At 35.5% G+C, this 21,806-nt stretch overlaps 1 protein-coding gene across 2 annotated transcripts in view; it reads right to left on the bottom strand.

Annotated features, from left to right (window-relative positions):
- The window catches only part of LOC120776701, a 121,751-nt gene that overhangs the window by 37,307 nt on the left and 62,638 nt on the right, over positions 1-21,806 (bottom strand). For both annotated transcript variants that reach the window (XM_040107587.1, XM_040107586.1), the window contains exon 2: positions 13,970-14,043. The gene's annotated coding sequence lies outside the window, so the exon portion shown is untranslated. The remainder of the gene's footprint in view (positions 1-13,969; positions 14,044-21,806) is intronic.

Below are 21,806 nucleotides of genomic sequence, written 5' to 3'. Positions count from 1 at the left end.
ACAGAAATGCAACACTTGCTTTATTTGCTTCGTTGCAGTTTAGCACATACGCACACATATGCATATACTACCGCATGTGCGGGTGGTTGCATGCCGTTCTCCAAGCGCGCATTTCGCAACAAATCAATAAGGCGTGATCGGAAACATGTGTGTCGTTTTTCCTACTTGCGCCAACAGCCAACAAGTCTCTCCCTTTTCTTTTTTCTTTTGAAAATGCGCGAAGATGTAGCAAATCAAAAACTTCATTTATCTGTGAAATTCGATTTTCAGAAATAATGATATCGTTGTCTTGTACATTCTCCTACGCCGTGTTGTAGTGAAGAATGCATGTGAAATGGGTTTTCGGTTAGTTGGTAAGATAGTTTAGGTTAAAGGCTATGTTGGATTATAGGTTATGCTGAAGTTGGAGTTATGTTGCGTTAAGTTATGTCTAACTGAGTAGAGTTAAAGTATGTCTTAGCACAAAAAAGTGTCTTTTGTAGTTTAAAGACTCACGTTTCGCGCGCTTTGCTCAACTTATGGTCACTTAATCGGCCTGCTGAGCATACTATTCGCACGACTATCACCCATCTTGGGATCTAGCAATCATTATTAGATAATATTCGACCAAATAGACCACATCCAGCACGCTGTGTACCAGTCGTAGCTGAAAGTGTACACGAAGACCGTGAAGAGTCGATTCTGCGCCTTTCGCAGCAACTCGAACTGACATATGGAACGACTTGGCGCATTTTACGTCGAGATATTAAATTGAAAGCATACAAAATACAGCTTGTGAAATATTTTTTTTTTACAGTCCGGGTCAATTCTGATCAGATGGCATACCAAAACTTAAGGTGCTCGAGTTCGCTGCTCGATCTCGATTTTTGGTATATATTTGAAGGTGCTAGTATTGACATGTATTAGAATCTTAGATCTTTCTCGGTTGTTTGAACCATTTTATCAATTTTTTTGTTTGCGTTGTTCGACTAACTGAGGATCCTATATACTTTAAATGGCTTTCTGAGGAAAGAAGGTATAAATTCAAATATTTTCTTTCCAACCTTGGAAATTCAACTTATTGATTGAAGAAAGGTCTATGCATTCTTCCCTAGTTCTCAGACTTACTTTTCGAATGTAGTGTTACTCAGTGATGGATTAAATTTGCTATGGGAGGGGTTAGGGGTAAAGTAAAAGTAAAAAAAAAATACTTTTTTTTGCGAATTTATGTCTTAAATATGGATTGAAAAATTTAATTCGGACCTTTTGTGTACATTTTATTGCCATTGGGTAACTTTTTTCGTCACATTTTTAGTTCATTTCATTGATATCGTGCAAGCAAATACTTTACGTGAAAGCGCAAGCTTTGAATTGGATTTGTTTGTGGCACCAAAACCCAATTTAACTGCCTTAAAAACCAACTGATTCAGTTATAGAAGAGCGTATTTCAATTGTACTTATGTACAAACTCACTCATGTGAAATTCGTAGTTGTAAAAATTTCTTCAAACCGGTTGAAACCGCTTTATTAAAAATAATGTGAACTTTACGAAGCTTTTTATTGCTGCACTAAAAATCGGGAGATAGAGAGAGCTTTCACGAAAAAACTGGTGGCGCATTAAAAAAATCCATCTTATTTCTGCGGCTAAACTGCTGCTTATGGATTCTTTTTCTTTTTACGTCTGCCATTGGTATAAGCTATCGTTTAACTTATTTAACGGCAGCAAGCGTTTTTAATATCTCTTTGGTAATGAGTTGTACTAACTGTTTTTAAAAGAAAATATATATCTATTAAATTGGCCGTATCTCTTCACCAATATTAAACTTTCACGAGTGAAGAAAAGTTTTAAAAATAATTTATGTCGCTCTTGAACTTTATTAAGAGTTTTAAAAACAAATCACTTACACACACATACACACAAACACACTAACCAAAAGCATATTTCAGCCACCGAACAATGCCATGCATGCATGTGGGTGTAATTTTTGTAACAACTTTAATTACATTCTCATTGTGGTCGGCAATTAACGCTTAATTAATTACCCATTCAAGAGCGACAAGAATAAAATAAAAATAAAATAAAATTTGCACTTGCAATTTACATTTAATTGCAATTTACACTAGCCTGCCACACTTTATAGCGAAATTATGTGCACACATTTGCGTAAAATGCACATTTTCATGTGCAACAACAAGGCGATGCAACGTACATTTAAACGTGCTGCAATAAAAACGGCCGCTGAATAAACGGTGAAAGTCGTTGCAAGCAAGTTTCTATGTCAGTGGTGGTTGCAAGTAATGGCCTTTCTCATTTTTAGTAGCATTAGTTGGTGGAAATAAAGCGAGATAGCGCTGCTACTTTGACATTTGCAATGAATTTTAGAGTATTTCACACGGTGCTACGCGCCGTATACGTAACCTACTTGCTGAAGTGAGCATTTGAGCGCAAGTTTGAGGAAGAAATAAATTAAAGAACTGTTGCTTTAATTTTATGTGAAATTAGAAATTTTCACTGTTTTTTAGACCAATTTGATTTGCGTTTATAGTCTTTCTTAGAATTTGCTTTATGTTTTCTTTTTATTTTCGGAAATATCTTTGCGAGTTAAGCAGAACCCCTTCTTGCAAATAAGTTGGAAAAAATGTGTGTAGCAATCGGTAGTTTTGAAAAATTGTAGATTCCTACCCGTAGAACATTTCTAGGAGCACCTTCGCCAAAAGGTGTCTGGCGGCGAAGAAGATTTTTCGGCTTAAAATCAAGTTAGAAAAAATGTGTATACAAATCGGTGATTAGTTTTGAAAAATTGTGGATTCCTTGCTCCCGTAGAACATCTCTAGGAGCCCCTTCGACAAAAGGTGTCTGGTGGCGAAGAAGATTTTTCGGCTTAAAATTATTTCAAAACCAAAAAAAAAATATTTACTCTTGTATGATTGTGACTGACTTTTTGGCTAAACACAACAAGAGAGTAATCGTTAAGTTATTTCATTCGCCAGATTTGGCTTCCTGTGACGTTTTTTCTGTTTTCTAAGCTGGAAAATCCGCTACGGCCCTAGTGTTGTACAAAAATGCTATTTGGACCTATTTTGGAGGCGAAGATATATTTAAAAAATAAATGTTTTTTTGACAGTCCGGGTCAATTCTGATCATATGGTATACCAAAACTTAGGTGCTCGCGTTCGCTGCTCGATCTCGATTTTTGGTTCACTTTTGCAGGCACTAGTATTTTCTTAGATAAATACAGGCAATGATCGAGGGAAAATTTAGATTTTTGGTAAAATATCTGGTTCCCAAAAAATTCGTACTTTCTTAAAAAATTTACACTTTAGAGTGGCATAAAAAATCGAAATTATTATTCAACATCTTATTCTATACATCATTACTGGCCAATTATGCCTCAGAAGGTCGTTTGAAAATTAAAAAAAAAAATCCAAAAAACTGTTCGTTGACATACATATGTGTATGTTTGGCTAAATGTTTTTTATGCCAGTATTCAAGTTAGGATGGACACCCATTGAAACTTGTGTTTTTTGTTCGTTTCGTTAAACGAGTGTCATTTCAGCGTTCGTCTACCGTCCATTAGCCTAAAATGCAACCTTGTCGGCTGTTAATATGCGACTAAGAGAGCCAAATCGAGAGCTCTTCAAGATTTGTTGATTAAGCAAACAAATATAAATGGGAAGCAAAACCAACTAATAAGTTTGATTTACATTATGAATAAATTGATTAGACGTAGGCTCTGGATTATACATCGAAAATAAGAATGTCTTTTAGCGATCTTTACTATAATTTTTTTTGCATAGAAAACAAAAACACTTTTTATTGATCTTAAAACCTTTAGAAGCATAAGGGGTTACATGGGTTTACGGGTTTCAAAGAATCGATTTTTAATTTAATTCTACAACACCTCTAGAGTAGTGTCCTAAATTTTCAAGTTGATCCGAGTAATAGTTCTGATTTTCAGTTTTTTTCCTTTGTCAAAGTTCTAAGTTAAGATTTTAACTAAAACACGTTTGTTTTTCACTTTAGAAGATCTTGTAAGAAGTTGTCCCGCCAATGCCGGCGCATCTTTTTTCAGGGGGGTCACCGGAATAGCGTCGCAATGGCCATGTGTAAAACATTTTTTTTTTGCAAAAATTTGAGAATTTCTTTGTTGATATGGTAGTGTATGTTTGTAACAATATTTTTATATTTCATTTTTTATATGAGAAAAAAATCGTGGAAAAAAGGCTGTTTTTTACCCGAGGAAACCCATGTACCCCTTAAGGCACTTAAAAAAATAATATTTTGTTTATAGAAACCGAGTTTTCTGAAATGTATTTTTATGCCGAAAGAAACATTTCTTCCAAAGAGAGGTGCTCAACACAACTGCGTATGCAAAAGCAAAAAAATAAACTAAAGGTTGCATCGCAATAGTACCACAATAGTTGGCATAGTTTGTTCGATACGCTACTCTCTACGCTTAGCGAAAGAAAGCTAAGATAACTCAATTTGTTTGATTTCTAATATCAATTTCGAGTACAATTTTATTCATGAAGAAATGACCTTACGTAATTCTTTGTGTCACTTAAAAATTTGCATTTTTAATAAAATATTTTCGAAGGTATATAAAGAAATACTAGTGTAAGACCCATTAAAGTCTCTTATCACCTTCATAATGCACTCAAATAGGTTGAACTAACCTAAAATTAAGCCAACTTATTTATGTGAATAGCTTAAGCAGACGGCTTTAACCTACTTTAATCAGATGGTATTTCATTTGTAACTCGCCTAAACTTTAAATATTGATTTGCTGCAATTAACTGATAGTCTCTTTATGCTTGATTTAATCATTATAGCACCATTATAAACCCCGCTTTGGCGTGGAGGATAAATATTAACGATATGTATTTCCAATGGATCTGATTTCGGTGCAAAATTGACTTCAAGTCAAGGTTCATTAACCGCTTTTGCGACCAAAAACTTAACAAATAGCTATTCCAATAATCAAAAAACAATATTTTTTTATTTGATTGACTGTCATTTGAATACATTTTAATTTAAAAATCACTGCATACATCTTTATTTATTAGCACAATTTTGTGTTCCAACTCATTGGAGAGTTTAAAACTGTCAGAGACAGAAGAGACGTACCGATGGTCATTTGTTTATTAGCCATTTTCAATTTATTACTCTCTCCTCGTCAATCATTTTTCATATGCAAATTGTTATGTATGTATGTGTGTGCATATAGATTAAAGAATGGATTTCTGTACATATACATATATGTACTTGTATATATACTTATGTGTATGTGAATCGTATCGAGTTTCGTTTCATAGAAAATTTGAAGTTGGCAGCTACGGAGCAATGCATGGAAAAGTGCTTAATTGACATGCAGTGCATTTGCTGGATATTGAAATATTTTTGACAGTTTAGCAGGAAACCACTGGTCACCAACACACAACTCAATTTATGGATGATGAATGCCGTTGGGTATAAACCGTCTATGCACAATCACTTAAATCGGAAACATAGCTAGATGTACACAGTTACAATCACATACATTTGAATAAATATATATATGTATATGTAGATATGTATGTATAGGAAGCACTAGCAAATTTATAGCACATTTTGCTGCACAATTGTTTTTGTGCGCTTTTCTACTAACACTAACGAATTTAGTTGGCCGGATTGTTCGCTGAAAATATTTTCTGACACTTTTTCAAACTGACTTTATCGCAGTTGTTCATTGTTGTTTTTACATTTTGAATAGTTTTCAATGATTATTCATTTGGTACTTTACGTTGCTGCATTTTGCCTATTAAACAGCATTTAGGGCTGATTGCATGTCATCGATTTTTTCAATAATCGATATTTTGAAATAATTTATATGTAGTTTTTTGCAATAAACGATATTTAGATATGATAATCTATCGATTTTCCAAAACTCGATATTTTGGTATCGATTAATTTTCGGAAACATCTATTTTGGCTTAGTTTCAATAATTGATATTTCGAGATAATATGCATAGTTGTTTTTTTTCAATAATCGATATTTCGAAATTATTATAATTCGACTTTTCCAATAATCGATATTTTGGAATCGATTAACTTTCGGAAAGAAAAGTTTCGGCTTAGTTTCAATAATCGACAATTCGAAATAATGTATGTATTTTTTTTAATAAACAATATTTCGAAGTGATAATATATCGATTTTTCATTAATAAATATTTTGGAATCGATTATTTTTCGGAAAAAAATATTTTGGCTTACTTTCGATAATGGATATTTCGAAATAATTTATATATGTAGTTTTTTCAATAATCGATATTTCGAAATTATATATCGATTTTTCAAATAATCGCTATTTTGGAATCGTTTAATTTATCGTTTAAAGAAATATTTTCGCTTAGTTTCTTCTTATACGTTGACAAAGTTTGAACAAATACGTTCCACTTGTTTATCCTAAACTAATCGAATTGTGGCTACGACATGTAGCTAGTGGTTATCGGTGTATTTAGCAACTGATTATTATACTCAGTTTCAGGCAGTTACTTTTGTACGATTTTGTTATCTATCAATTGAAGTCGCAGACCGATATTTTCGACATAAACTTGGATTATCCATTGAGGTCTTTCCATTCAATATCACACATATCTATCGATTTCATATTACAAATTTTACATCTCTAACTTCTAAAGTTAAAAGTATGAATGTGTGTGTACCACGTATATGTAACATACATATGTTTTGAAACATAATTGATGTTTCATGCGGAATTCGACGTTTTTATGATCAGAGTTACTTCATAACTTTTAATTGTTCCAAGTTAATTGATTTTTTTTTTTGAAAAATTGGTTGAACGCCATACTCAGAAGTAAAAATAATTTACTTTGATTAAGATTCAGATATTACTCAATGTTATCCCTGACGAAGATAAGGCTCCACTACTTCCTAGCTACTCGACGTAGCTGAAAAAACATTTCGATGGTAGTCGAAAAAAACATCGCCATCTGCTTCATTAGAGGAGTTGTATAATCAGTGCCTTTTCTTCTTTAATAAATTTTTTATTCTGATTTTCTTATGCGATTCGGTTGATGTAGACCCCGAGGTAACTGAATCCTCCAGCGATTAAAGTTAATTTTAGAGAGATTTCCACACAAAATATATATCAAGCCGATCCCTTCGTAAGGGAAAAGGGTTTAGAATATGAAAAAATAGTATTTTTTTATTAAATTTAGTAGTGGAAGTAATAGGTATATAAAACTGGTTGTTATATGTTGTAGAAATGAAATTCATGTCTTTAACTTTATCATCAAAATTTATACTGCATCGCTTCGTCATAAAGTTAATGTTTAAATTTATGAAAGATAAAAATGCGTACATTTAACCTTCTTGAAGTGCCAGTGCCTCTCAAACGTTCATTGGTTATGTTATGTGCAAAAGAATCAATCATAAGTTCATAACGGCATAAATACATCGTCTCACATGAAGCAATATCCTTTGGATATGGTGTAAAATATCATTCAAATACTCGTCTGTACGCACATGAGCGCTTCAGAAGTGGTTTGATATGGAATTTCCAATCAACAATTCTCAAGAGAAAATATTGCCAATACAAAGTTAGCTGTGAAACGGCATATTTCACCTAACCATACTTTCTACGTAGTTAATCCTAGAGGGTTCATACATGTTCATGTACATATATATACATATAAGTGTGCAATATTGATTGCAAATTTGTTTCATGCCATTTATTGAACTGTTGCGAGGGTTGCCAGTCATTTTAATTTCAAGTTTTCTATAAAGAAATATATTTTTTGTGCATTCTAGAAAATATAGATGTTACTTATGTTTTGACAATTTTACTGTAATAAATATATATACTTTTTCTATCTTGTAATGGATCATATTTTTTTTTAAAGGGTGATCCATTTCGAGGTTCCCTTCTTTTTTATAGAAAAAACTTAGAAACCTTAATGTTAATAATAACTAATGTTTATTATCATTCGAAAGAACATTATTTGGCATTTATTTTTGGAATATTGTCTCGACACGCGTGATGGTTGTTCCAAGACCAGAATCGAAGCGGGGTTGTTCCCATAGACTTTACACTTTACATATCCCCACAGGAAAAAGTCTAATGGTGTGATATCACACAATCTTGGTGGCCAATCGACTGGCTCAAAACGAGAAATTATCTGTTCACCGAAGAGTTCTCTCAATAAATTTATTGATTGATGCGATGTGTGGGAAGTGGCGCCGTTTTGTTGAAACCAAATGTCGCCGAGATAACGAGCTTCAATTTCAGGTATCAAATAGACGATTGTCATGGCGCAATAACGGTCGTCATTGACGGATACGAGCTCATCGGAGTCTATTTTGAAGAAATATGGACCGATGATTCTTTCTATATGAAATAGCAGCTCTTGAATCTCTTCAGGTTGCTCTTCGCTGCCTCTTAAACAATTCATAAGCTTAATCATGAGGAAAAATTTTAATTAATTTATACATAAAAATATAAAATTTCTCCTAATCTTTATTGGTACCTAAAAAATCAAATCTATTTTAAAGAAATATGGACCGATGATTCTTTTTATATGAAATAGCAGCTCTTGAATCTCTTCAGGTTGCTCTTCGCTGCATCTTAAACAATTCATAAACTTAATCACGATGGAAAATTTTAATTAATTTATACATAAAAATATAAAATTTCTCCTAATCTCCTAATCTTTATTGGTACCTCAAAAACCAAAATTATAATTTGCTACAGGAAGATGTAGTGTTGCGTGTGCGTGTAGTATAAAGACTGATCAAACTATTGAACAATACTTTTCTCTATACTCGTATGCATATATGTAAATGCACATAAACTTTCTAATCATAAAATCTCTGTTTGGTTTTTCTTTTTATGGCAATGCAAACAATTGCTTTCACACGCCAAATTGTCAAGCCAATATTGCTGCAACAATAAATTCGTTACATTTTTACTTGTATTTTACCTTTCATGGCATACCATATTTTGCACCTTACCAATACCACAATCGCATGAAATATTTGTCAGCAAAGCAATTTATTAATTAAAAAATAACGAATAAGCAATGAAATACAGTTTGCGGGATCTCCAATACGCACACATATGTCACCACGCAGATATATGTATATGAATTTGTAGACTACACATATGTATATAAAGGACTTTTGGGTAGGAAAGAAATACCAGAAACAAAAAATCTAATAATTCCCCCAACGCTTGCGACTAGTAATAAAAACAATGTCTGAATTGGCCACAGCGTTATGTATGGAAGTATGTATATGTGCATATATCTATATATAAATGTATGTACTATATATTTATCTGCATGTATAAATTTATGTATGTACAATAACTACCTGCGTGGATATTAAAAAAAGCAATAAAAACCAAGGTATCAGCATTACAATGTCAAAAACCTTGTGGGGGAGAAGTAGAATAGTCAACGCGCCATAACTTAAAATATTGGATAAAGTGTTGGAAAATGTATCTTGTTATTGTCGTTGTATAGTACAATACAGGTGAGAGGGGTAAAAAAGATGAATTGCAAAGCGGATTCACATACATGAAAATTAAAACTTTATATGTGAAATTATTTTAGGTTTTTTTATATAATAAGTACGATGAAATAAATATTAAAATTAGCTCCTGTAACAGTTTAATGAGAAAAAGTATTCAATTAAATTTTTTGAATTCAAACATATGTAGGTAATTTGCGATTCGTCATTGCGCTCACTTTAGTTGCACTACAATTTCCTGAAGAATGTTTTCATTTTAAAGCAACAACAATGGGAGACATCCGGCGGATACAGTGAAATATCTAGGGCCCATACTGGATAGGAAGCTTTCATGGAAGCTGAATATCGAAGAGGGAGCATAACAGGCATCGATTGCCTTGTGCTGCTGTAGAGGGGCCATTGGCAAAATGTGGAGTCTCTCACCGAAAGTGGTCCTCTGGTTCTACGACACCATAGTCAAGCACATTATGTATGGCGACGAAAGTTGCTATCAGACTCAGAGAATCTCGATTTTTAAAAGAACAAAAAGAACGTACCTGAACACTCGGATATTCTCACACACTTTTACTTCGTACCGGATCACTTGGATCATGGAGTCGCCAAACCGAACTCAGGCGGCTGTTTCTCTGGCCATATATCGACAAGAGAGTTGCGGGTGAGAAGAACCCGTTGGAGGAGAAAGGCATGTGACAAAGCTTGGGGGAAGGTTGGTGGAGGGGTTTATTGTCACGAGCTTTCTATCACTCAGATAGGAGAGCGGCGATACTAGCCTTAAACTCATTTACAGTGCGTTCATGGTAGGTCGAGGAGTGCCTAACCTCGCTATCAATAGCATCGAGTGTCTCTGTGAGAAGATTGGCATGGGTGAAAATGCAGGAAATTGCAAAGCTGAGGTAGCTAGGATAGGCAGCCTGGAGCCGCTATCGGAAGAATGGGAGCGGGTTGGTGCTCCTGTATATTCTTGTTTTCTACTAGCTGAGCTTCGCAGAAGCTTGGCCAGCACTGAGTCACCATTGGTTCAAGCGTTGTCGCAAAAGCCGTTTACTCCAAGTTTGTTCGGAGGGGGATATAGTGATTTCTTTGCCCTCAGTAAGGCTAGCCTCTCCCTAGTTGTGGGGAGTGGACATTAAACGCCTGAGCAAATTTGTATTGGCTACTAAGCGTTTTGCAAATTCATAAGTGTGAAACAGGAGTTCTCTTCTCTATGGCTTCCTAAAGCACTATATTTAGTAGTCCACGTGCGATGTTCGATCAGCCGTAAAATGACAACAAAGTCATCACTAACAGTGAATACAAGAGACGTTTTTTTAATTCCTTTTTCTTATGTTTATAACTTTATATTTTTTGAATTCAGTCATATACACAACATACTTAAGGTCTACACAGGGTTAATATATGTACATATAGTACATTTTCATCTCTATTTTAGACAGTTCAAATGCATCATGTGAGTAAGGTGTTTACCTTATACAAAAAAGATTAGAAAAATTGGATGAGCTGCTCTATTATTTCTTAACCAATTATATGTATTTAAGCTAATCTTTATTTCTATCATTGCGCGACGCGGAAATACTGTGGAATAAAATACTTTTTACCATCTGAAATATACAAAAAGTTCATTGACTGCTCAAACTACCCTCACATAGCAAGGACTTCATTTAGAGAACATTATAATGCCTACTTCAGCGCTTCGCCATTTATTGCCTGAGCCAACGTTTTCTTAAGTCATGCTTGAAAATAAAAACCCTTTCAAATAAAAATAACTACCATAAAATAATTAAAAAATATTTAAAAAAGACTTAAGTTGAATTTTAGTAGGAAAAATAGAGTGCCAGTGATGGATGACTGAACGAAACAGACGATTTTTGCACTTTAGTTATTACATACTTATTTTAATGGCTGGTGATAACTAAAAAATACGAAGAGAGTGCCAAAATAAAAGCAGAAAAGTACAAAAAAAAAGAGTAAATTAAAAAAAAAAATGAAAAAACGGAAAAGTGAGAAAAATGGAAAAAAGGAACAGGAGAAAAAATTAATTTGCGAATGTAAAAAACAGAAGGCAAAAAGAAGAAGCGAAATGTTGAAAATTTCTTTTGGCAAAGCAAAAATGCTGGCGGAGCGGAAGTGGCAAATGGAAAAGGAAGGTGGCAAGGTATGGCAAAAAGTAACAACTTAGTGCAAAAGTAGTAATTGAAAAAATTTAGTAGCACTTATATAAATATATGTATGTGTGTATGTGTGCGAGTATAAATGAGTGCTTATTGCGAAAAGGGTTGTAGTTGTGCGGGAAATAATGAAATACTGCAGTACTCAAGAGTCTTAAAGGAACAGCAAACAGTTTGGGAGGGCAAGAAGCAGGGCAGTTGGTGTAAAATTTGAAGCTGACGAAGCTGGCGTGTATATGTGTTTAGGTGCGTGGCTGTGTGTGCGTGACTCTGAGTGCCAACTGCTTACATAACGAATACATATATTTGTAGTTGTAGTTTTTGTAGTACATTTATTCAAGTTTCTCGTATATAACCAAAAGAAGCTGGTTCAAAGAAAACAGAAAGGAAAAAAACAATACAACAACAACAAAATTTAAGTAATTGTGGTTGCCTGCTCAAACACAAAGTATGGGTAAGAATTAATTTAAATGAACTAACGCTCACAAACAGTTCACGAGAGGGCGGGCTAAGTGGGCATGGCTCACGGAAGTGTTAACTACTAATTGAGATGCCATGTACCTACATACACACATACAAAAACATATACATAACCGTACATAGTTTGTATAATGAGTGACAAAGCCGCGCATTTTTCATGCCAAGGACCAAACCGGCAGCGCCGCAAAAGTCACGAAGACAAAAGTGGCGGAGTGCTGTATTATGTTGTATAAGACGGCAGCAAGCATAAGCAACAAAGGCGTAAAACAAGAAAAAAGCTGGTTGAGGGTATTGAGCGCGTAAGTCTCTGAAGAATTTATTGAAATAAGAATAAATTTGTTGACGCCGTGGGTGGAAGGTGAGGGGCGTTGCTTAAGCTTCAAAAGCGGTTTTTGTCAGCCTGCAAATGAGTTGGGCAAATTTAATTTTTTTATCCCATTTTTACATAATTAAAAGCGTGGCAAGTTAAATATATGCCAAAGCATGCCTTGTTGCGTATTTTGTGGCACAAAAGATGACAGGCTAGCTTCGGTAATAGTAAGGATAAAGAGCAATTAAGAAGTCGCAACGCGCACTTGCTGACTCACCTACTTGTTACCATGTTACATAAGATAGCAAAGATATTTTTAACACTTTATATATATTTTTATATATTTTTTATGCAAACCATATTTTATAGGTTATGTACAAGAGTCATTGAGAAACCGCATAAAAATCATTTTTGACACAAATTATCTAGTGTCTGATGTTGAGCGCCATTATTATTGTTGCGCTCAAAGCAAAAACACGAAAAAAGGAAACAAAAAAATAAAATAAAATGCGCAAAAATTTATGCATGAACGCTATTAGAAGTACGCAATTATTTTTCAGCTGACTGAGAGCGGCTTAGTTGGTGGCAATGGAGTTTGCGTTTGCTATTCGCCTCAGCGGCACTACAGTCCCTTTAAGTGCGCAAAATATGAGAATTCGAAAAATGCGGCTTCACGGTAGCTAGTATAATACCCTTCAGAGGTGCATTTCTTATGGCTTAAAAGGGTATAAAAAAAAGGAATTTATCTTAGTTTTGATGTGTCAGTTTGTATGATAGCTATATGTTATGGTGGTCTGAACTGAAAAATGTTTTTGGAGATTGGAGCGCTGTTTTAGGCAATAATCTCTGCCAAATTTCATGAAGATATCGCATCAAATGAAAGAGTTTTCTATACAAGCACTTGCTTCCGATCGTTCAGTTTGTATGGCAGCTATATGTTATAGTAGTTCGATCTGAACAATTTCTTTGAAGATTGTAACGTTGCCTTGGAAAATAATCTATGCCAAATTTTATGAAGATATCTCTTTAAATTAAAAAGTTTTCCATACGCGGACTTGATTTTGATCGTTCAGTTTGTATGGCAGCTATATGCTATAGTTATCCAATACCGCCTGTTCCGCCAAATGAGCAGCTGTTTTCAGAGAAAATGATGTCTGCAAAATTTCAGTTCGATATCTCGAAAACTGTGGGATTAGTTCGCGTTTGTATGAACTGAAATACCCTATACAGGGTATAGGAATTAAATAAAATAAGCCACAGTGCCACGCTGTCTATGTTTATCACGAATACCACGAATATGCAATATTTTATGTTTTTTAGAAATTTTTTAATTTTTATTTTTGGAATTTTTGTTGTTGATATCCTAGCTAAAAACCCTTACATTTTAGTGCGGTTTTCGAGGGGATACGCACAAATACTGACACATACACAGAAATACACGGTACATAGTTGCTTCGAAATCGTCATTTGTTGACTAACGGTGTAATTGTGAAATTTACTTACATTTTGCTTTTAATTGGAATGCCCAGTTTTATGAGATGACCGCCTTTAACGAGCAGCTATCGCTACAGTTTTGTCTGCAAAAAAAGTTAAAAAAACTAATAAGTTTTAGATATGTATGCATATAACTGTAAATAAAAACGTTTGTCAAGATATATAATATAAATATCTAAATATAGTATAATAAAATGTTTTCTTTTCGACACATAAAAAGGCTAATTGGCGAATCGTATATGCAACTGGTATAAATCACAAATACTAGCATAATCTTAGAGTGGTGGAATAGAAGGAGCTTATACAAATTTTATAAGCTACACACGTATATTGAAATTAAGGTGCAACAATGTTGTTGTTGTAAATATGAAGAACATGGAAGTGGTGAATCGAACAAGTAACTGGTATAAATCATTGAGACTGACATTTTCTTTTCAGTATTACTATAAATATAATTGCAAGCTGCCAAAAGCTTGCAATACTGCGAATCGAACATGCAACTGGTATAAATCAAAAATACTGGCATAACTATGTACCTGCAATGGAATTAGATTATATGCTACCAATTTTAAAAGCTACTTAGAACCTTTTCTTCACTAAAATCAATAAGTAATAAATAAGTCGTAAAATAACTGGTATAAGTCATATAGACTGACATATTGTGAAGAAAGGCAATGAAAAAGGTTGTAGATTGCAATATTTTAATGAGTTATTTAAACTAATCTTTTACTAATGACAAAAGCCTTCGTCAGCGAAGATAAGACTTTAATGGACCTAACAATACTTTATTTTGTGGAGTAAAAGTATCAACCGAGACGGCAATTTTCTCATAGTACTGGAATATTTGTTTGATAAGCGAGGAATGCACCGCGACCTTAGGTCTACTGTACCTCTCCTAAATCACAAAGACTCATCTAGCCTCAAAATATTGATAAAGTCCAATATTCTGCTAGGTGCTAGCGAAGAGATGTGATCCCTATTTGGAAACATAGATCCAAGGGCCTGTCGCAGAACCGGCAATTTACGCAAGAAGCTAGGCCCATGTTGTGTAAGTGCTTCTTCAGCTTACAGTGGCCAGTGTAAAATGCGACCAGTAGTCTGAGTTTATCCCTTGGGAGGTTGATTGCATATTTAAACTTGCTGAGGTTAGACCCCCAATACCAACTTGGCAAGATGTATTATAGTTGTTACCAATACCCTATTCCTTCTTTCTAGCGGAGCAGCTTTTTTATGGTATGGGGACCCACCTAAGTGTAGGGTTCACGTGTTAGTGGATGCTGCGAAGCGGGAGGGTTCATCAGCCAGTTCATTCCTGGCTATACCTTTGTGACTGGGCACCCAGATGAGGTGTACTTGGTTATGTTTCGCTAGGCTATTCAGTCGTTCTCTACACCACTGCACCAGTAGCGATTTGATCTCATAGGAGGAGATTGCTTCAAGTGCCGTTTGACTAACGCTAAGTACAGTTATATGTACATTGCGATAGTCACGTTAAAGGTTTATCTCTATGCACCGACTTATGGCAAAGACTTTTGCCTGAAAAATGCTCCCAAAACTTCCTATAGGTATGGAGAGTTTGGTGTGTGGTCCTGCACCGATTCCGTCCGACGTTTTCGTCACGGTATTTAAGTGCTTGTACCTCTTGATTGTACCATCTCTAAGCTGTAGCTCGAGAGTGGAATCATTCCATTCAGCCTTGCTGCCTAGGGTAACCTTGAACTCTTGGTGAAGTTCATTCCTTTTGGTAATTGTTACTTGGCAGAAGGGCCAAAGGTATTGTACTATTTAACGCTTTCATCCGCTACGACGAGATTATCTTACCGCTGCCACATCCTTCTGCTGTCATTTGTTGCAGTGTGTGCTTGGCTACCTGACCGTTTATTAGATGAAGTGGTGTGAGCTCACGCATGGAATATTTTCTTCAGGCAACTTGAAATTTTGAAAACATATGTACCATATACTCATAAGTATCATTTTTAAATATGATTACAGTAACGTAAACTTCTGCTGAAGCATGTACAAACAGGGGAGGCCAATCACGTTGTGAAATCGATTTGTTAAAGATAAGGTTATAAATTGACCACAGAAAGATGTATTAAATTGAAGTGACATAGGAACATCAATTCGATTTCCTTTTATTTTATGGTTTAGGCTTAGAGGTACCAGTGGAGGAACTTAAAGAAACATTTGGTCCAGTACAAATATACTGGAAATTATATCAAAAGGCTATAAAAACAGATTTCCCCATATACAATTTAACATAACTGAACCTAAGAAAGTGGATAGGAAATACTTGTATAGCTGATTAAAAGATAGTTTCAGAAGCAGAAGTGGAAATTCTTTTTGGATAAAAAAACGTCAGTCAATATCATGTCTGCCTAACACGAACTTCATAGCGAAGCTTATTAAAATGTCTTTTTCGAATAAATTTATGCTGAAATAAATTTAATTTTAACAAATACTAAACATAGCATTATGAAATGCATTTTAGAGAGACTGTATACATCATTGCTCTATGACTCGACACGCTCGTGTTTGTTGTTGCACACCTGTCAAAATTTTGATTTTCATATTTTCAATGAAACTGTCAGCAACTGATGGCAAAGCGCACATTCGTATTACATTCAAACATTTAACGGTTTACTTATGTAATATTACAAATGCGTATATGTATGCATGCACTTATGTATTTTACTAACAACAATAACAAAAAGGTTGTTGTTGTTACAACATGCAACGCAGTTGCAAATTGCAGAAATCGCTCGCAATGAGCCTGACGGTGGCAACACATAGCATAGTACAAATGTATGTACGTGGCAGTAGCAACTACTTTAAAGCAACACCAACAACAGCCAGTGCAACACATTTTTCATTTCATATTCGCAGCGAATATCACCATTCAAGTGCGATAATAACGGTGCTCTCACTTCAAGTGCAAGGATTTTATACAAAATGAGTTCCTATTTTACATTTTGATTTCCTCTCAAATGCCATTGACGTGAAATTGATTTTGTTGAAACATACTCGCGTATACCAATGTATGAGGGTGATTCGATTTGTTGTTAAAAGTATAAAATTTTTTCAAAATTTCCGATCTCGAGTTCGAAAATCTTTATATTAGGTATAATGGGCAAAGGGAAGTGTTAACCGGAATCAGCCCATTTGTGACATGCAGACATACTATCATCAGTAGAAAATTCCCTCGGAATTTCAGTTATATATCTCATATATTGACCGATATTTTCGTTAAAAAGTGAACTAAAAATACTAGGGCTCACATTTTACCTCGGTATCTAGGGACTTGAACAGTTTCGGTTCGATTTCAATATTTTTTTGGAAAAGTTTTTTCCCGCTACATTAATTGGAGCTTTATTTATACGCTGAAATGTGAAAGAATCAGATGGATTTTACAATTGTGTTATATAGGAGGTAGGCGTGGTTGTAATCCGATTGCCTCCATTTTTTACAGTGTTGCATAGGATTATTATAAGAATGCTATATAGGTTCAAATCGGTCGAGGAGATCCTGAGTTATGTGATTTTATTTAAAAGTGTGCGGCGCCACGCTCATTATCGAATTTTGACACCGGCTCCTATAAGACCCTCTTGTGCCATCCTGGATGTAAAATTTAATGGCTCTGATGCATTAATTCAATGATTAATCGCACTTTTAGTATAGTTTAACATAACAGTTTTGATGGCGGGGTCATCATCCGATTTTATTAGGGACGGGGTACGCCTGTCCACGCCCTTCGCTCAACTTATGGTCGACATAATCGGTCTACTAAGCTTACTTTTCGCAACACAAACACTAATCTTGAGACCCAGCACAGACCACGTCCAGCACGCAGTGAAAACAGTATAGCAGCCGTAGCTAAGACTGCACACGAAGACTGTGGAGAGTCGATTCGGCGCCGTTCGCAGCAACTCGGACTGACGTATGGAACGACTTGGCGCATTTTACGTCGAGTTTACAAAAATTGAAGCCATTCGACCTTGCCAAGCAACATTGCTTCGCTCTATGAGGTCCTGAAAAGTTCTAGGAAGATCCAACTTTTTCGAGCCAAATTTTTTTTAATCGATGAGACCCATTTCTGGCTCAATATGTATATAAAAAAGCAAAATTGCCGCATTTGGAATGAAGAACTATCTGAAGAGTATCAAGAGCCGTCAATGGCAAACGTTATCGGGACATAATAACTGCCTATTTGATACCTCAAATTGAAACTCATGATCTCGGCGGCATTTGGGTTCAACAAGACGGCACCACTTTCCAAACATCGCATCAACCAATTGATTTATTGAAAGAACACTTCGTTGAGCAGATAATTTAACGTTTTGGGCAGGTTGATTGGCCACCAAGCTCCAACCAAGCTTTTACACCGTTAGACTTTTTCCTGTGGGAATATGTAAAGTCAAAAGTCTATGCGGACAATCCTTCCAATATCTAAAGTCATAATATTTGCCTCAATTTCCACAAGTAAAGGATAACCAAAATCCGCTTGGCCCTAACCAGAAAAGGCTCCACCACAACCTCTATTATTGGACTCTATCTGAAATCAAAATGTTACTCTAAGTACAGTTGAAGTTATAACGATTATACTGAGCAAAAGGCACTAGTTCAAGAACTAGCTTCAACTGGTATCTTAACTAGTTTAAAGAATTTTCACATTTACATATTCAGACACTACAAGGCGTTTATATGTATATAGTATGTCGTATAATGTGCTCACATACCAGCTCAACTCATTTATGAACTTTTCGTGGTAATCAAATTTTGCATAATGACAGTTTTCTAATAGTTAGTTTATCATGGCGTCGTGTTGCCGCAGTCCACACACACACCCATGCACACACCTGCGCCGGTATTCATGTATGTAGTTGCCAAAATATGCAAAGGATACAATGAAAACATGGCTATGCACGTCATCTGTGGCATGCGGCATGCCACGGTGCATAGGTGGCTTTAAGTCTCATAGTGCGGCATAAACAAAAAACAACCATTCGTTTGCTTGTTCGCTCGAGCTGTGTGCAAAGTTTAAGAATTTATTGGCAAGTTATCTCATTTAAGTACCATATAGTGGATTCTGGTTGCCCCAGAGGCGAGCAGAGTGGGTGGCTTTGGAGATAGCTTCGAGCTTATAGGCGAATTCGGCACTAAAGATGCGAGTGATTGAGTGGGTGGAGCGTGTGTGGCATGTTTGAGTAGGTGCAACTATGTTTGCACCCATTTGTAGAAAGTTGCAGGTGAATATTTGCCCCGAAACGTCGGTATTTGTTGCTTGCGGTGCAACATCTCGGCAAATATCTCAATTTGGGTCAAATGCATTAGAGAGTGGCTCCAGACAGCCGCTTTATGGTTACTGTGTTCAGGCGAAATTCCAGCGATTTACCTATAAATATGCAATGAAGTTCCATGAATTGCACGCAAAGTTATAATTAAGGTTAATTTGTGGAATCTTAATAAGACTCTACTAGAGTGTACATAAATATGAATTATGTTCATATATGTGGATGAATGGTGGGTAATGGTGACGAAAATTGTTTGAAGAGTGATTTCGTTAGCTAGAATTTTCCGATAACCATTTTGTAGTTTAGCTGATTGCGTGTCTAAAGTTAGCCAACGTTGATGTTGTGAAGACCAAGTAACTTAAGAATCTACACTGTTATCACAAGTGGTCTAGGAAAGTTTCTACATGCCTTTGTCTGGCATCAAAACGGTGGGACATGAAGCAAACATTTTCCATTATCTCACACTGTCGCAAAAATAAACTAAATAAGGTTAGGTTGAACTTGGTCGACCACGAATTCAAACTTTAAGTACCCGAAATACGAGGATCATCGCGGCTGGTCTTCAGTGATATAGCTTCCATTTGGTGGTTCTTAATTGGCGTAGACACCGCTTACGCGATTATAGCCGAGTTAACAACAGCGCGCCAGTCGTTTCTTCTTTTCGCTACGTGGAGCCAATTGGATATTCCAAGCCAAGCCAGGTCCTTCTCCACTTGGTCCTTCCAACGGAGTGGAGGTCTTCCTCTTCCTCTGCTTCCCCCGGCGGGTGGTGGTTCACTAGTTCAAATTTCGATTGAGGAGCATTTGTTAACTTATAAAGTCAACGAAGGTTTGACGTCCATCGAAAGTGTCTTAAATCTTATAGAACGGTATTGTTAGAAGTCCAAACAAATAAAAATAAAGCTTTGTCCAACATTTTATATACAGTCTGTAGGTTTAAGGTGATAGGTCTAGTAAAAACAAATCCATAATTTTTTCAATAGACAGCTCTAGTAATCTGTGCCTCACCTTATACAAGAGATTGGCAGGGTATCATCTACAAGGAGCTATTCCTCTAAGTCCACGTCCTTAATTCGGACACGTACTGTTAACTATTAGATTGTTGCTCATCTTTAGCCGTTAGGAGAGGAATTATGTTCAATCTGAAGCATGCCAGGCCACACATATCAATAGACACTCTACAGAAACTCCGGGAGCTTGGTTTGGATTTTCTTATGCATACACTTTATAGTCCGGACTATCTGTTTCTAAGATGGTGAATGATTTTGTTGAATTATTCGCTTTGAGAGAAGCTTGTGAAAATCGATTGTTCTAGTTTTTCGCCAATAGGGTCGAAGGTTTTCAGGAGAGCGTTATTATGAAGTTTTCTTCCGAATGGCAACAGTTATCGAATGAGATGAAAAATTATGGATTTTCCTTTTTTGAGACTGAACATATTATTTAAGTCGAAACGTTTTTGTATTAGATATCCTTTCTGAAAAACTATTTTTTTGTGAAATACAGTGAACTGGAGAGTTTGAAGAAGCTCCGCGCGATAGCTTTACTCTCGAAAAAATCTGCTCGGATCAGTAAGAGTTATGCGAGTTCGTGAATTTCAATTTGTCAATATCCTTATCCGATTCTATTGTTATTTCCTTATTCATCACGAAAATCAGGCGATCTTTGACAGGAAGTAACTCAAAAAAATTATATCAACTAATAAACATCGTTTAAATTATAATTATTGATATTATTGGCTTTATTGGTCAACAATCCCAAATTCGATCCCGAAGCCGTCTTGAATTTGATCCCGATCCCGAAAATGGTTTTCTTATTTATTAAAATACTTAACTTCCCAAAGCCTATCTCGAATTCGATTCCGATCCCGAAATGTTTTTTCTTACTTACGAAAGTACTTAATCCTTATATACATGCAACCATTCGATCCCGAAGCCAGTCTCGAACTTGATCCCGATCCCGAAAATTTTTTTCTAACTTACAAAAATACTTATTGCTTATGGACATGCATACATTCGATCCCGAAAACAATCGCGAACTTGATTCCGATCCCGAAATTTTGTTTTCTTACTTATGAAAATGCTTTAAGCTTATCCACATGTAACCATTCGATCCCGAAGCCAATCTCGAACTTTATCCCGATCCCGAATTTTCTTTTTTTACTTACGAAAATACTTAGTGCTTATGCACATGCATACATTCGATCCCGAGGCCAATCGCGAACTTGATCCCGATACCGAATTTGTTTTTCTTACCTAAGGAAATAGTTAACGATTATACACATGCAACCATTCGATCCCGAAGCCAGTCTCGAACTTCATCTCGATCCCGAAATTTTTTTCAACTACGAAAATGTTTAACTCTTATACACATGCAACCATTCGACCGCGAAGACAATCTCGAACTTGATCCCGATCCCGAAATTTTTTTTCTTACTTAACGCTTATTTACATGCCACCACAGTTTAAGTCTTTTCACTAGCATGCGATTATTTTCACAGTTTTACTCAATTTCTGCGAAAACGTTAAGGTGGCATGGAAATTCTTTCAGCAAGCAAC

The sequence above is a fragment of the Bactrocera tryoni genome, chromosome 5 (assembly GCF_016617805.1).
Source record: "Bactrocera tryoni isolate S06 chromosome 5, CSIRO_BtryS06_freeze2, whole genome shotgun sequence".
NCBI classification, from domain to species: Eukaryota; Metazoa; Arthropoda; class Insecta; order Diptera; family Tephritidae; genus Bactrocera; species Bactrocera tryoni.
Note: the sequence above shows the minus strand (reverse complement) of the source record. Positions and strands in the feature narration are given on the sequence as shown.